Source organism: Pongo abelii, chromosome 1, assembly GCF_028885655.2.
Source record: "Pongo abelii isolate AG06213 chromosome 1, NHGRI_mPonAbe1-v2.0_pri, whole genome shotgun sequence".
Lineage (NCBI taxonomy): Eukaryota > Metazoa > Chordata > Mammalia > Primates > Hominidae > Pongo > Pongo abelii.
In genome coordinates this window covers 203,684,876-203,701,902 of record NC_071985.2, presented here as the reverse complement: position 1 = coordinate 203,701,902, position 17,027 = coordinate 203,684,876, and positions in this window count along the sequence as shown.

The following is a 17,027-nucleotide window of genomic DNA, read 5'->3' as shown; positions in this document are numbered from 1 at the left end:
CTTCCCTCCCTCCCTCCCTCCTTCCCTCAGCATTTACTGAGCCCCTCCTCTGGACTGGACACTGAGGCTGTAAGTTGCTGCTCTTGACCTCAGCGCCTCTCAGCCTCCTAGAGGTGGGAAGTGCTGTGAGAGCATTGAGAAGGGGACACAGAAGGAAAGCCAGGGAGGCCCTAACCCAGCCTGCTGGGTTTCTGGGGAGTGGTCAAGGAAGGCTTCCCAGGAGAGGCATCCCCTGAGCTGAGTTTTGAAGGATACAAAAGAGCGGGCCAGGGGAAGTTGAGGGAGAAGCATTCCTGGTGGGGAGCAGTGCACGCCTGCCTGTGTGTCCAGTGGTGAGAGAAAGGTGAGTACCTTCTGGGAGCCCCACAGCAAACAGGTGGGGAGAGGTGGAGGGAGGTGAAACTAGAGACTCAGTGTGGCAGATTGCAAAATGCAGCCACAAATTCCTCCCACCTCTGAAGCCATGCCCTTTGCTCTAGGATGTTGCTGTTTCTCCACACCTTGAATCTGGACTTGGCCTGGCTGACTTGCTTTTGCAAAAAGGGGCGTCAATAAACACAAACAGCAGGTTGAAAAGCCCTAGCCTTTTCCAGTACTGGGAACCCTGCAGGCACCACCACGTGGATAAGTCTGAGCTGGTCTCCTGGAGGATGAGAGACCATGTGGAGCGAGGCCCCAGTCATCGAGTCCTCCCCGCTGTCCCAGCTGAGACCCAGACAGGTGAATGAGGCCACCTGAGATCATCCAGCCCCAGTGGAGCCTGTCGAGACAGGAAGAACTGCCCAACCAACCCATGGAATCATGAGACATAATAAACGTTTGCTGGTTGAAGCCACTGTATTTTGGGATGGTCTGTTACACAGCAGAAACTAACTGATACATGGGAGGATGGACTCCATCAGTGGGGGGTCTTTTGTGCTTGGCTGGGGAGTCTGAAGTTGTTTATCACTGTGATTATGAGAATAGACTCTGGGACACAGGATCAAATCCTGGCTCTGCCACTTATTCACTGCGGGACCTTGGGAAGTTCACTTTACCTTTCTGTATCTCTCATTTTTCATAAGCTACAGAGGGACAAAAAATACCTCGAAGGACACTAAGAGTAGTGCACGTGTAAACAAACACGAAGTGCTGAGAATATTACCTGGCACATGGTAACAGCCCAGGAAATGCTGCCTTTTTATCATCAAATTCATATTGTGACTTACCCCCCTGGAGCTCAGCCTTCATCAGCTGACTCAGCACGCCGCTCTTGACTGACAGGACACCTGACCTGGGCTTTTGTCTCTACCGATAGGGTGTCCAACCACCCCAGTGTGCCCAGGACTGTCCTGGTTTTAGCACTCATAGTCCCCTGCCCCAGGAAGTCCCCCAGTAGTCCCAGGTACTTGGTCACTCTACCTGCCAGGCAACCCCTAGGTCTAAAGAAATGTCCAGTCCCAGCCCACCCAACTGCCCTAACATGGCAGAGTCTCCTCTCCCTCACACAGCTGAGACTCTCTTGGTTTTAAAATAAGAAACACGTGCAACATGCACAGGGCTCTGAGGGAACAGCATTCCGCATGCACATGAGGCAGTAGCCATATTGTTAGGTTATTCTCAAAATACCTGGGGGCCTTTGGGTAATGACTGTGTCTAAATGGGGCATTGGAGAAATTGTCAATGACACCAGTGTTTCTACGACAGGCTGTTTGGCTTTATGAGAAGTTAGTAAAGCATTAAGCCGACTGCTGCAATGAACAGCTCCTGGTCTGTTCTCAGACAGAGGCATCAAGACCCTTTGTTTTTGCCTCCCCCATGCCAGCTTCAGAGCTTGGGGATTCCAAGGCCTGGGGGCTGGTCCCTCTTGGGGACTTGAGAAAGGGGAATGTAGGGGTTACCAGTGCCCCTGGGAGGAGTGAGGTGAGTGATGTGAGAATCAGGGGATGTGATTATCTCATTTCATCACATCTTTATAAAGGATTCCCCACTTCTCTCTAGTATTTGTGTTTAAAGGGGGTCAGAGACAGACCTGTTCTGACAGCCCAAAGGAAGTCTACCCCCAGAGGTTCAGGGGAGAACACAGAATAGGCTGCAGAGCCCACTCTGGTCTGAACTAAAAGGTAAAAGGGACTGAGAGGCTCAGAATGGACATGGCCCCCTTTTCCAGGGCAGGAGGCCCACCAGGCCACCTGGCTGGCCCCTGTGACCTCCTAGAAGATGAGCCTGGAATGACCTGTGTGTGCAGATGTCCTGAGGAGGCACACAGACCAGAAGCTGGGATGATAATAGCACACCAGGAGCACTAACAGCCAGACCCCTTCATTAGATGCCAGCCACGAGGGTGTGCCACACACAGCAGGCCACACTGGCAGTCTTCCCCTTCATCGGGGGCCCTTTGCCTGAAGCCCTGGGGGAGGGGCAACACTGCTCCCTAGGTGGCATCTTGCTGCCCCCAGCCCACCACCTGCACCAGGGCCAAGGGGGCACCATCTCTGCCTATGTGTGACCCATCCACAGCACCAGGGCTGGGCAGTGCTGGGAGCAGGGAGGTGAAGATGACAGGCAGGCCATGCGGCAGCCTGGCTGGGTGTGAATCCTGGTAATTTCCTGACCAGCTGTGTGGCCCCGGGGAAGTAACTCCATTTCTTGTTCTTCAGTTTCCTCATCTGTGAAGTGGGAACAATCATGGTCCCACTCATCAAAGGATGCTGTGAGGATAAAATGTGTTGACACCAGTACGGAGCTATGAGCAGGTGCGCCCCCCTTAGCCCTTCAGATAAGACGCTGGGAAGGAAAACGATCTGACAAAGTCATTCTCGCTGACAGACAGTGCAATAATAAACTTCATCTGTTGGTGTAAAGAGCTGGAAAGCCCTGTGTCCATTTTTGCCATGTGGCACTATCCTCCCTCTGGCCATAATCATTACATTACTTTCACATGCAAATATCCTCAGGATCTCCCAAATCTCACCCAATTACAGCATAAACAGGATGTCCTGGATCTCATGATCAAATCAGGTCCTTGTGGCTGAGGATCCCTGAGCATGACTCTCTCAATCAAGAGATCCAGAAACTAAAATGACAAGAGAATGGTCCATATCATCTTGGAACCCTGGTGGGCAAATATTGCCAGGTTCTGCCACTGCAGAGGCAGGGATGCCCTTGACTGGGGCCCAGGTCTGCCTTCTGGGAGTGCATTGTTCTCCATGGTCTTGGCCCCCTCCTTGGGCTCTTGGCTCCACTTCCCCTCCCCACCCTCTGTAAATATAATAAAATTTCTTATAAGGAATTAGCTCAGGCCAGGTGCAGTGGCTCATGCCTGTAATCCCAGCACTTTGAGAGGCAGAGGCAGGTGGATCACTTGAGGTCAGGAGTTCAAGACCAGCCTGGCCAACATGGTAAACCCTGTCTCTACTAAAAATACAAAAATTAGCTGGACGTGGTGGTGCATGCCTGTAATCCCAGCTACTTGGGAGGCTGAGGCAGGAGGATAGTTTGAACCTGGGAGGCGGAAGTTGCAGTGAGCCAAGGTCATGCCACTGCACTCCAGCCTGGGTGACAGAGCAAGCCTCCATCTCAAAAAAATAAATACATAGTAAAGTAATTAGCTCAGATGATGATGATGATGAAGGCTGAGAAGTCCCCAAATTTGCTATCTACAAACTGGAGACCCAAGAAGCTGATGGCACAGTGTAAAGGCTTGAGAGCTAAAGTGGTAACAGTGTAGACTCTAGTCCAAGTCTGAAGGCCTGAGAACTAGAAATGCTAAGGGCAAGAGATTGATGTCCCATCATGGGCAGTCAGGCAGAGAGTGAATTCAACCTTCCTCTTCCTTTTTATTCTGTTCAGGCCCTAAAGGGATTAGATAATGCCCACCTACATCAAGGAGGGCCATCTACCTTACTCAGTTCACCAATTCAAATAGCAATCTCTCCCAAAAACACCCTCACGGACACACCCGAGTATAACGTTTAAGCAGACATTTGGGCATCCCCTGGCCAGTCAAGCTGACACATAAAATTAACTATCACAGACACTTTGACCATTCTTTCTGGAAATTGTTTTGCCAAGGTCTGCGGGTTCATTCCATATACTTTCCATCTTCCAAAGCACTGTCCATTGCTCTGCAACTACATAGCATGAGTCTTCATTTTTCAAACCTGCTGTAGGAGCTTCCTCTCTGCCTTTTCCACCTCCCCTAACAGTTTTCTTACCATTTTTTTTTCTAGACTTTGCTCACAGATTTCTTGCCATGTTTCTATCTGTGCACAGTGCCAATTTTACTTCATTCTATTGATCAACCGAGTCACAAGGTCAGCCTGTGTTTCAGGTGAGTGGCGGCTGCCACTTGGGGAGAAGAGCTGCCAATGACTGTGGTTGGATCTGCCCTTTTTCATACCCGAGGAATCCATGGTCAACACTGCTCAGCGCATTTTAAAAAAATTTGATGCATCAAGTGCTGATTGCCATCAATGTGTCTTGCACCTCCTGAAACCACTGGAGGGTTTTGTTTGTTTTGTTTTGTTTTTTGTTTTTTTGTTTTTTTTTTTTTGAGACAGAGTCTTGCTCCATCACTCAGGCTGGAGTGCAGTGGTACGATCTCGGCTCACTGAAACCTCTGCCTCCCAGGTTCAAGGAATTCTCCAGTCTCAGCCTCCTGAGTAGCTGGTATTATAGGCGTGAACCACCATGCCTGGCTAATTTTTGTATTTTTAGTAGAGGTGGGGTTTCACCATATTGATTAGGCTGGTCTGGAACTCCTGACCTTGTGATCCGCCCGTCTCTGCCTCCCAAAGCTCTGGGATTACAGGTGTGAGCCACTGCACCCAGCCTGGAGGTTGTTTTTAGCCATGCGTGGCTAAAAATCACTGAGCTGCAGAGCCCTGGACACCAGGTTCCAGACCCCAGTCTCCTAGTGTGTCATGGGGTATTCTGACGGGAGTCACTGCTTTTCCCTGCTTCACCTTTGAGCATGCACTCATTGAATATTTACTTGGAGCCAGGAATCCTGTTAGTCGCAGGTGGAAAGAAAAACTAAGCTGTGGTTCCAACTTGCCAAAGATTGTGGCAGAAAGTGGTAGTTTCAATTCAATTGTAGCCTCGGGGACACAACCTATTTTTCCTCCCATGCCTGTTTTACTTTTAATTTTTAAATATAAGTGCTATCCATGATCCTACTCACTGAAATTAACAATAAGTCCTTGGGTATCTGCAAGTATGCAGACAATATTCAATTTTCCCATGGTTTCATAGATGTTTTGTTTTTGTCTTTGTTTCATAATTTGTTTGACTAAGGGTTCAAATGGATTTGACACATGTGATTGGTTGATAAATCTATGTCTTTTTAAATTGAGAGTTTCTCCTTCACGTTTTATGTGCTCTTACAATTTATTTGCGGAAGAAACTGGGTCATTTATTCTATAATTTTCAGAACAACACTTTGAAGAAGCTACTTAAGGTCCACAATCCCTACCCTAACCCTGGGCAAACCCTAGCAATGGAACCCAGCAATACTTCTTCAGCATTGAGTGGTTTAAATATAGACTATAAATAGCCTCAGATCAGTGTTGGTCAGTTTTTGCCATCAAAGTAGTTCTAAAGACAAATTAAAGGAAAAAAAAAACCCCAACTTTCTCTTGGGGGACTTTGGGGATTTGGGAGTTGCAGGTAAAGGACTGGGAACCCAAATTACCCAAATGTGCAGTTGAGAAGACTGAGGCACCAAGAAGAGAAGGGTTCTCTGAGGCTGAGGTCACCTGGCTAGCAAGGGCAAGATGTGAGATTCACAGCCAAGGATTCCGGTGCACATCCAGGTTCTAAACTCCTGTGCTGAACTGCCTCTCTGCCACCTGCTAGGTCCCGGGTATAGACAGATGGGGCTCTGATCCTGCCTGGGCCTCTTGTCAGCTGAATGTGATCTAGGCTGGGGATCCTGTTGAGCCCCCACTTTCCTTGTCTACAAGGTGGGAGTAGGGCTGCCTGTCCCTGGACTGCTGTCAGGGAGGATGCTGTCGTGGAAACAGTGGGAAAGGCGGATGCATGGTAGTTACCCTCCAGTTGGGCCCAATCCTATCACTTGTAGGGCAAGAATGTGTGTGGGCCTCCTCCTTGCCCCCCTCCTCTGCCCATCCCGTGCTCTGTCCTCAACCACTGGAGCCTGGCTCCCATGGGATGACACAACCTGCAGGTCTAAGAACTATCCATCCATTCCATGCTCTCCCTACAGCTGTCCGTGGGCCCGCCTTGTGGCCTAGGGCTGCTCACGCAGGCAGTGCAGGTTGTTCTTGGGAGAAGGAACATGATAGAGGCTTGCATAGGATCTGAAGTGGGCTTGGAGCATCCAAGAATCCCAAGGCCCTGGGCAGGCAGAGCAGGGCATAGGAAGGGAGATGCAAGTTCCAAGCACTGTGTCCCCTGTGGAGTCCTCAGGTCAAGGGGCTGTAGGCAGCCAGGGGGTGGCTGGAGTGGGTCCCTCTAAGGTGGGAATTCAGGGCAGGGGCCCTTTTTAGAGGCAGTGGGGCTAAAGGCAGGGCCGCTGTACATGCTTCTCCCCCTCTATCCCCCTCCCCTCCCCTTGGGGCATCCAGAGCTGCCCATCTCCTCTCCCTCCTCACCCCATTGCCCAACTCAGCTCAACCCCACCCCAGTCCTTACCTGCCTGCCCCTGCCCCTCTCAGCCCCCAGGCCACTTGGCTCTGCTCAGTGGGTGCACGGCAGGGGGAACTTTATAGAAACCGCTAAAAATGAGTTTTCCCTGTGTGTCAATCCTTCATCTTCTCACTGCACTACTCCCTGAGCATTTTATAGCATAGAAAAAGAGAAAGAAAAAGTCACTCTGGCATTTATTGAGATAAATAGCGAGAGTCTGCGAGGCTGAATTGTTAAAAATGCATCTTCACCTGTGCCGATGACAAGACTGCAGCTGATAAGTCCTGTCTCCTTTGTCTTCCCAAAGTGTCTCTGCACAGAGAGGGGGCTTTGTTCCCACCTCCTCCAACAATGTGGCATTCAGGCTGTGGGAATCTCTGAGACGCAGCAATTCCACAGGAACCAACCTCGAAACACCTTTCCCATGTGGCTCTGTGAAGTGCACTGGAACCCTTCTGATTGATTTCTCATTGTTGTCTCTCCTGGGAGAGAGCGGAGGCGGTGATGCTTGCTGGCAGCCTGCTGCATTTCAGCATTTACCTGTTCAATGAGTTTGCTGCTATGGGGTCACACCTCCCCAATGCAGACTCGTCTAAAACAAGAAGCACTGATTTCACTCTCAAGTCTGGGAGCCCGGGACCCCCTTGCTCATGTACCTGCAGATGCTTAGTGGGTAGGCCTAGCTGGTTTGACTGGGCTTTCTCCTGAGTCTGGGGCCTTGGCTGTTACGGGTTGACCGGTATGGCTCTGGTCCTCATGGCCTGCCCTAGGCTGGCCATATTTGCATGAGATTACAAAGTGCTTGGAGGGTGAGGGGAAGGTACATAGCTTCTTGAGCTCTAGGTGCAGAACTGGCATGACGTCGCTTTTGACACATTCTTTTGGCCAGAGCAAGCTACAAGACCAGCCCAGATTTAAGGAATAGAGAAAAAGACTCCAAATTCCAATGTGGGAGATGCGAAGTCACATTGTGAAGGGCCAGACAAGGGGGGTGGGTAATTACAGACATTTTTACAAACAATCTACCTAATTTGCTTTATTGCACTGAATCCTTGAAGCCACCCTGTGAGGGAGGAGTTATTAACACCATTTTTTCAGATGAGGAAACTGAGGCTGAGATAATTTCATTTGCTCATTCCTTTGTTTCTTCCCTCTTGATTGGGCATCTCAGGCACTGGGTACTGCTGGCACCGGTGACGTGGCTGTGACCCAGCTATGGTCAGCCTCACACTGGGGAAGACATAGGAAGGGGCAGACATGTGAACGGATGAGGACTATATGGGAAGATTCTTGCTAAAGGGGCACAGGGCTGGGGAGACTCAACATACACAAGGGTGAGGTGGGAGAGTCAGGGAAGTTTTCCCAGAGGAAGTTCTAGGCTGACCTCAGAGGAGTAGCTGGAATTAGGTAGGCAAAGAAGGGTGGGAAAAGTTTTACAGGTAGAGCGAACAGCAAGAAAAGTCAGAATGGTTCAGTGGACAGAAGGTCACAGGGCTAGACGAGCGAAGCTGGGATCCTAGCCCAGACACAGTGGCTGCTAGCATGGGACTCTCAGGACAGTGTGAATGGGTGCTAGCGTGGGACTGTCAGGACAGTGTGAATGGGTCAGCAGAAGGGTTCTCAGAAGGGCTGGCTGAGAAGGGTTCCTGGAAGTCCAGAGACACCGTGGGTGGTCAGGGAGTCCCCACCAAGCCTCCCTTCCCAGAGCCTGGAGGCCACATGAGAAGGTGGCAGCATCTCAGATGGAGAGAACCTGGATCCTTCATCTCTGCTGGAGGCGTTGTCTACCCACAGGGAGCCCCAGCCAGGACCTCTGCTTGGGCTTTGCTCAAGAGAAACCAACTTGCACTGAGTAAAGCCACTGGGATTTGGGGGCTCTTTGCCACTTCACCCACTCTGGCTGATGTAACCCAGTCCCACTCCTCATCAACCTTCATCAGCAAGTATTCATTGAGCTCCTCCGTGCGCCAGCTCTGTGTCACCAGGGCACAGCCATGGATGAGAACAACAGGAAGTCTCAGATGCATTTGGGGAAGCAGCCAAAAAAAATGACTAAATGAACAAATAAATAAAATCATCACCTAGACTGAAACTTGCTGTGAAAGAAATAAATAGGGTGTTAAGATAGCAAATGCCAGATGCAGGGAGGGTGTGTGGGAAGGGGAGGGGACTTCTGGAGGATGGTTGGGAAGTGCCCGAGGGAAGGAGGGAGCCGCAGGGCAAGAGGAAGTTCCTGGAGAGAGGACAGATGCCAGCTGCTCCCAGCTTTATGCAAATTACTTCTCTCCATCTTCCCAACAACCCTGGAAGGGGCTATTATTGGCCCTGTTTTACAGGGGAGGGAACCGTGGCTCCAGAGAGGTGGAGTGAAGGGGCCAGGTACAGTTCAATCCCACTCTCAGGGAGCAGGGATGGGTCAGGGCAGGTGGGGTGGGGGTGGGGGAGCGAAGAACTTGACGGCCTTACTGGGCCAAGTACCGAGATCCTATGGGTGGCCCTGGGAGTCCCTGGGACCCCAGGGATATGACCCCAAGGGATGGAAAGGTGCCTTTGGAGCCAGAAATTCAACTGGGGGAGTCATGAGAAGAGCACAGGGCTGGGATCTGACCTACACTGTCCTGGTCTAGCTGTGTGCCCTTGGTCAATGTGCTTAACCTCTCTGAGTCTCCTGTACTCGTCTCTAACATGGGGAGCAACACCAACTCTCAGTGCTGGGGTGGGAGTGAGGGAGAGGAGGTAAGTCAGTGCCTCCAATCTCAGAGCCCAGGGCCTGGTTCTCTGCTGCTGTCTTTCATCCCATGGGGGTTTACTGAGCTCTGATGACACACAGGCTCTGTGTCCATGCCCATCATCCAGATCCCCCCAGGCACGGGACACAGGAGGATTGTTCACTAGATGGAGTGCCATGGGAGCAGGGTCCCTGTCTATCTGCTCTGCTCTATCCCTGGTACCTAGGACAGTGCTTGGCACACTCCAGGTACCTGATACATATTTGTTGAGTACCTGATACATATTTGTTGAATGAATGCAATATTCCCATTTTGTAGATGAGAAAACAGAGGCCTGCAGAGTTAAAGGGAAGCGCTCTAGTCACATAGCTTGTGGTCAGGGCAGCCAAGACTGATCCGGGTGTGGAGAGTCCCAGAGCCATGAGGACGCCCCAGTGAGTGTTTCTCTGGTGCTTGGGAAGTGAACCCTCAGGCTGGGCTTGAGTGTGATGTGCTCAGGAAACCACCAGGAGGCCGGTCCTGGTACTTCTCAGGGATTTGGGGCCCAGCCGGTCCCGGCTCAGCCCACACCCTTAGACAGGCAATGCAGATCTTGGGGGGACAAGTAGGGATCAGCCCCAGCTGGGCCCAGAGACAGCCTGTGGGCAGGGCTGGGAGGAGGGGGTGGCTGAGGGCCCCTCTGCTTCCTGGGGCCTGGGCAGGATTTTGGATAATCGTGACCCATTGCTGTAGTAGAAGTGGACCAGACATCCAGCCCAGGGCCTCTGTTCTCTACGACGCTGTGCTAGGATTTTCTCCTGCCTGTGGCATCTCTGATGTGTCCAGCTGAGCATGAAACGATGCTTATAAAGCGTGTTTCATTTCAGAAAGCTCTTCTGAGATGCAAACTCTGGCCAGTTCTCATATCCACCGAAGGTGCAGAGCAATTTGTCCTTGATTAAGCAAAATGTTATAGGTCACAGTGTGACCATTTTAAAATCTTTCATCTCTTCTGCTTTTTCCACTTCACAAACCATTAATTTTCACTTGTCTTCTCTGCTTCCTACCCTCACTCTGTGCCTATGAAGCAAGGCCCTTTCTGTCTTTCTCCCTCTCTTTCTCCCTCCCTCCCTTCCTTCCATCCAGTATTTTTCATCCTGCAGTGTGTCCCACAGTGTTCCAGGCCCCAGGAAAACAACAGTGCATGAGATGCCTGCTCTTGTGCAGCTTCTAGTCTGAAAGGAGGACAACAGAGGAAGGAGATTAAAGCTAGACATCATCCCTGCCCTCCTGAGTCTCCTTCACGGGATGTGGCAAAGGCTGCTGGGGACCTGGGACCTCGTGATAGTCGATTTTGTGTCACTTAACTGAGCTAAGGGTATCCAGGAATCTGGTAAAACCTTATTTGTGGGTGTGTCTGTGAGGGTGTTTCCTTTCCAGAAGAGAATGTGATCATGTTTCCAGAAAAGACCAGCATTTGAACGGGTAGACTGAGTCAAGAAAATCACCCTCACTGTTGTGAGAAAGGCACCGTACAATCTATTGAAGGCCTAAATAGAGCGAAAAGGCGGAGGAAGGGTGAATTCATTTTCTCTGTCGGAGGTGAACTGCCCGTCTTCTCCTGCCCTCGGATATTCAATACTTCTGGTTTTCTGGCCTTTGAATTTGGGGACTGAATGGGACTGAATTATACCACAGGCTTTCCTGGTTTTCCAGCTTGCAGACAGTGAATCGTGTGGGACCTCTCAGGTGAGAGGCAAGTCAATTCAAGATTGTGTGAGCCAATTCCTATCTGTCTATCATCTGTATCTATCTATCTATCTATCTATCTATCTATCTATCTATCTATCTATCTATGTATCTATCATCTATCTATCGTCTATCAATCATCAATCTATCTTGTCTCCTAGTGGTTCTGTTTCTCTGGAGAATGCTAATGAATGCATGCATAAATCAGCGATGTTCCCAGGGTTCTATGGAAGCAAAAAATGGGAGGTAACTAATTGTGAGGATCAGGTAAGCTGTCACTTCAGGGCATCCCCTGATTAGTGCACTTCTCTCCCAAGATGACCTTCCCCCAAGGGCTAGAATTTGTCTCAATCATCCCCACAGTCTGGGGCCCCACTTCAGAGCCTATACTTAATAGGCAACAATAAATATCTATTGAAAGACTGTAGGGAGAGTGGGCAAGAGACAAAGGGGATTTGAGATTTTAAAGAATTGCAGACTCAGCTTCCTCGGTTTCTGTCTGAAAAGCTGATCTTGCAGAGAATCGATGTGTCTCCCACCCATAGAGGCAGCTGGCTCCCAAAATAGTAGCGATTTTGCCGGCCCCACCCGCACATCAAGAATATCTTTCAGCAGCTGAGCTGATGTGTATTTTCCTGCCTGCCTGATGTTGTTTAGTGTCTGCGGCCTCATTATGGGAAAATAGACTGTCAACATGGGCTTCAGAGGCAGAACAGGGAAGAGAAATGGACTAATTTTCCCAACTGTGGACATAATGGGGAGATTCTTACCTTCGAAGGACGCTGCCGGCATGGGGAATTTGCAAGGGAAATCACAGGGCTCATTGGCTATGCATTTCTCTGCTGATGAAACACTTTTCAGGGATGGTCTGCATGGCTGCTGGGGCTGACTGGCTGATGGAATGTCATCTAATAGCCTTATCAAAGGCATTTGAGAGACCATAGTCCCCCGCGCAGCAGATGGTCAAGGATGCTACTTTCATTCAGGCACACCTGGGCCCAAAACCAAGTGAACACGACATTCCCAGCAGCTCCTATTTCACTCTGCCACCACCTCCTACCTGGGGACTGCCTCCCCCCTGGGCCCAGGTGCAGCTCCATCTGCTCTGGGGAGAGGGTCCTGGGCAGACCTGCCCCAGGAAAAACTTGAGCCTCTTCATGGAGAATTCCAGACACAGAGGCCTAAAGATCTGAGAGCAGCAAACTGCAGGCTTCACCGCCCTCCCTGCATGCTCATCCCCTTCACTGTGTCCCTTAGGGCCCAGCTTGAGCTCCCCCTCCTCCAAGAATCCCTCCTTGATGCCTCCAGATCATGCTGGCCTCGTAATTCCAGTAGGGTAGCGTGGAGTTGGGGAAAGAGCATAGGACTTAGTGGCAGAGCTGGAGTTTGAGCCTCCTCTGCCGTCCTGGACTGTGTGAGCTTGGGCAAATCACTTGGCTTCTCTGGGACTGCATTTCCTTCATTAAAGTGTGGGCAGTAATAGCAGGGACAGCTGCCATGCTGCTTCCTCTTTGATTTCAGGTCAGCCTCCTTCATGGGATGGTGACGTTCTCCTCAGCAGGTACCGTATTTCCTTGGTCCAGCACTTTCTCATTCCAACACATTCTCATTCTAGAGAACTTTCTACCTTTTCTTTGTTCAGCTTCACTTAGTAGTATCTCAAGAGCTGGCCTGAAACATCAGAAATATGAGGAAATGCCATTTCAAAAGATCAAAAATAGATATCACTGGTAGCCACTGAATTAATCAGTCCAGCCAGCGTGGACACTTACTGTGTGCTAGCCCCTGGGCTTTACAAAGAGCCAGGAGAAGGAGGCTGGTGCATAGTAAGCTCATGATAATTCTTAGCTGTTATTCTAATCATGATGATGATGATGATGATGATGATGATGATGATGAATAATGGTGATGGTGACACTTGTTCCTCATTTCCACAACCACTTTCCAGTCATCAGTCTCAGCCCCTCCTCACTGGTGCATGTCCGTCCCCCAAGGCTCTGACATCAAAAAGGGTCTTCATTCCTTCTCACTAGCTTAGGTAATTCTATGACCCACATATAAGATGACGGGGCACATTTATTTTGGCTCAGGTCTTCATCTTGCTCAGGTCACAATGGGCATTAAAGCTCCCTGCAGCCAGGCCAGTGTTGACCAGGATGACACTGTGATTTTTGGTTTCTGGTCATGGCGTTGGTGACTTGTCATCAGGCTGATGTTTTTCCTCTGTCTCACTTCTCATAAAAGAGACCATCATAATAGAACTAATGCCTTTTTTTTCTATGAACATCTGGTCAAGATTTTCTTCTATAGAATCATAGAAGAAATATATGGTCCATTTCTTGAACCACCAAATCGAGGATGGTACTAGATCATCTGATCCAACTGTCTCATGGTACAATTGGGGAAACTCAGGCCCAGAGTGGGCCCAAAGGTCACACAGTAAGAGTTCATGCATCATTTTCCTGACTTTGTTTAGTTGCCTATCTATATTCTCTCATAGCACATTGAGCTTCTTTAAGAAAATTATTTTTGAGCTGGGCACGATGGCTCACACCTGTAATCCCAGCGCTTTGGGAGGCCAAGGCGGGCAGATCCCCTGAGGTCAGGAGTTCGAGACCAGCCTGACCAACATGGTGAAACCCCGTCTCTACTAAAAATACAAAAAAAAAATTAGCAGGGTGTGGTTGTGGATGCCTGTAATCCAGCTACTTGGGAAGCTGAGACAGGAGAATTGCTTGAACCTGGGAGGTGGAGGTTGCAGTGAGCCGAGATTGTACCATTGCACTCCAGTCTGGGTGACAAGAGCAAAACTCTATCTCAAAAAAATAAAAAAAAAGAAAAAGAAAATTATTTTTAATTCTTTTTTAGTTAATTAATAGATCTCCATTTCTTCAGGGTTGGTTTCTAAAGGTTTATTATTATTCGGTCATGTTTCTCTGTTTCTTTGTACGTCTTGTTATTTTTGTTGTTGTTGTTGAGATTTTTGCATTTGAAAAAACAGTCACCTCTAGTAGTTTTTATTGACTGGTTTTATACAGGAAAATCTTCACCAATCAGTTTGGCTAGAGATTCTGCGGGTCTCGTAAACTGATAACAACTTCAATTGCCTACAAAAGCTCTACCCCTTTACATATCCCTGCTTTTATGTTATTGATGTTACAAATTACACATTTCTACATTTTGAATACATTAGCATAGTTTTGTATTTATAGTCTTTATGATTTTATCTTTTTAAATTCTGTACCTAAGTTAAAAATGATTTATATACCACCACTACGATATTACAGAATTCTGTACTTGCCTATATATTTCCCTTTACCAAAGATCTTTATATTTTTATATGCCTTCATATTGCTATCTAGCATCCTTTTGACAAAGACCTGTCTTGAAGTTGTCTGTGGACCCCAACACCACCCCTCAGTGGCCCCTTTCTCTCCCTCTCTACCCCCAGTCACCCCTGAGCAAGTGGACATTTAGAAATGGAGCTAATGTGGACCTCAAACACAGGCCTAGCCTTTCATCTGCATTACCTCGTGAACCCACACTGCAGTTCTAAAAGGCAGGTGCTGTCATACTTTTTATGTTGTACATGAGGGAAATGAAGCACAGAGAGGCTGAGTCACTGATCTGAGATCACCTTACGAGTGAGGAGCAGAAATGGAGCTTGAACCAAGATGTGTTTGACTCAAGCCCATGCTTGTGACTCTCCACATCACCAGGAGGAGGGAGCATGAGGGTACCAATGTGGGACGGGGATGAGGCAGGCACAGGCAGCCCCGACTCTAGGGTCCAGCCTTTTGCTCTTTTGCACCTCTCTTCTCAATCCTGCCTGGTTCTTCTGTCTGACTCTCTCTCCCAGGCCAGCCCACATCCTCTCTTGGTCTCTGGTCTCTGAAAGTGAAGGACAGAGACCCCCAGTGATGATGGCACTATCATTATCCCCACCCACGAATGAGGAAACTGAGGCACAGAGAGATTAAGTAACTTGCCCAACATCAGGCAATTGACTCCAAAAATCTGTGAACAAGTTCACAGTTTTTCTAAAATCCCTCCTATCTGGGTACCTAAGAATTGGCCACTTTTCAGCTCCACTACCCTAGAATCTGGCTCTTGATCTTCTGCTGTGACTGAAGCTCTGGGTCTGGTCAACCCTCAATGAAGGCGGTTCCTGCCTCCAGGCCTTTGCTCATGCTGTGCCCTCTCCCTTTCCCTGGAACACCCTTCTCCCTGACTGTCCATCACTCTTACTTATACTGGGTCTATTCAAGACCCAGACCAGACATCATGTTCTGTGGACAGCCGCCACCCCACCTCCATGCATCCCTGCACCCAGTACATCCTTCATCACAGCACTTAGTGGGTGGGGCAGAGGGAACACGATTCTGTCCTCAAGACCTGCCTGTCCACTCAGTTCACTCATCCCTTCCTTCCAGCAAGATTCATAAAATGTGACTTCTGTCCTAAGACCTGCATTTCTAGAAGGATGACCAACCCCATGGTGATGGTATCATTACCTCCATTTTAGAAAATCCCCCACTCAGGTTTTGTAATTCCTGAGACCACAGGCCCCACTAGAAGTGAGTAGCCTGAGAACTCTGACCCTGCTCCAGGCTGCCAAGGTCACCTTGGAGTTAATGAACGAGCATGGAGGACATAAGAGCGCCCACTTTCTTCATCCATGTCAACTCCTTCTTCCCGCAGCTTTGAGCGCAGGAACCGTTCCTCCTTTGTGTCACTGGGCTGGGTGAGGACTGAACCCCTGTGCGGTGCTTCCAGCAACACCATTGCCATACGATCAGCAGTGCCATTAATTAAACATGAGTTGATTGTAAGAGCAGTACTTGAGATGTAAAAGTGATACACTTAGGCACCAGGTAATTAACCGAAAACAACAAGCAATAAGCATGGAGCCAGGTTACTACAACAACCTGGCAGACATCATTTAGATTCTTTTTACCCCTTGACTTTGAGGCTCACCTGTGGCTGCCCAGTTCTTATCGATTAGCAATCCGTTAAAAATGTATGACAAGTTGAAATTAATTGGCCCCAGTGAGGGGTGAGTTTGACCCAGGCCAAGGTTCTGTGGTCTGGCTGAGGCGAGACTGGAATGGAGAAAGCACTGTAAAGGAAACACCAACCACATGGACATTCTCAGGGGGCATCAACCCTCAAATGGCTCTCACAGGCTCTCCCTCCCAGCTGGGGTCCAGGCTGCCATTCTCACTCACCTTCACCATAGCCCCAGCCTCCAGTGTTACTGGCTTCAACCCAAGCATCCCTCCAATGGCAAACCTGGCTGGAAGCCAGCCATGGCCCCTTCTCCCCAGGTAGCCTTACCCCAGCATTCAAGGTCCTTCTTGATATACCCACCTTTTTCCGTCTCCATCTTTCTACAAGCACCTACCTTGTATCAGTCCACCCTCCATGATTCCTGGCATTTTTCCTGAACTGTTTTTCAGGACTCCGAGCCTTTGAATGTGCTGGTTCTTTTGTTCTCCTTTGTTACGCCTCTGACCGTTTCCCTCTCCCTTAGCAGTCATCTTGCTTCACTCCACTGAGGTGGGACAGCTCTCTGCCCTGAGTCTTCCCTTTCCCCCAGCCCCTGACTTCTCTGGGGCTCTGAGCTTCTCCCCTGCCATCAGATGACTCCCTCCCACAGGAATCAGAAACAGAATGAGGCCCAGGCATTTGGCAAAAGCTAGAGACAAGGCTTCCTGGCTGCAGGAAGGAGATCCATTCTGGGCCCACAGTCCTGCTCCCAGGCCCTTCCAGTAACAATAACAATAATAACAGCCTTGAGTGTCCTCTGCAGCCGAGTAGCCCCATTATTGTTAGAGTTCTTGGGCTGCTGGGGTCAGAGTTCTCAGACTGCTCCCTTCTAGCAGGCCCTGTGGTCTCAGGAATTACAAAACCTGAGTGGAAGATTTCCTAAGGAGGTAA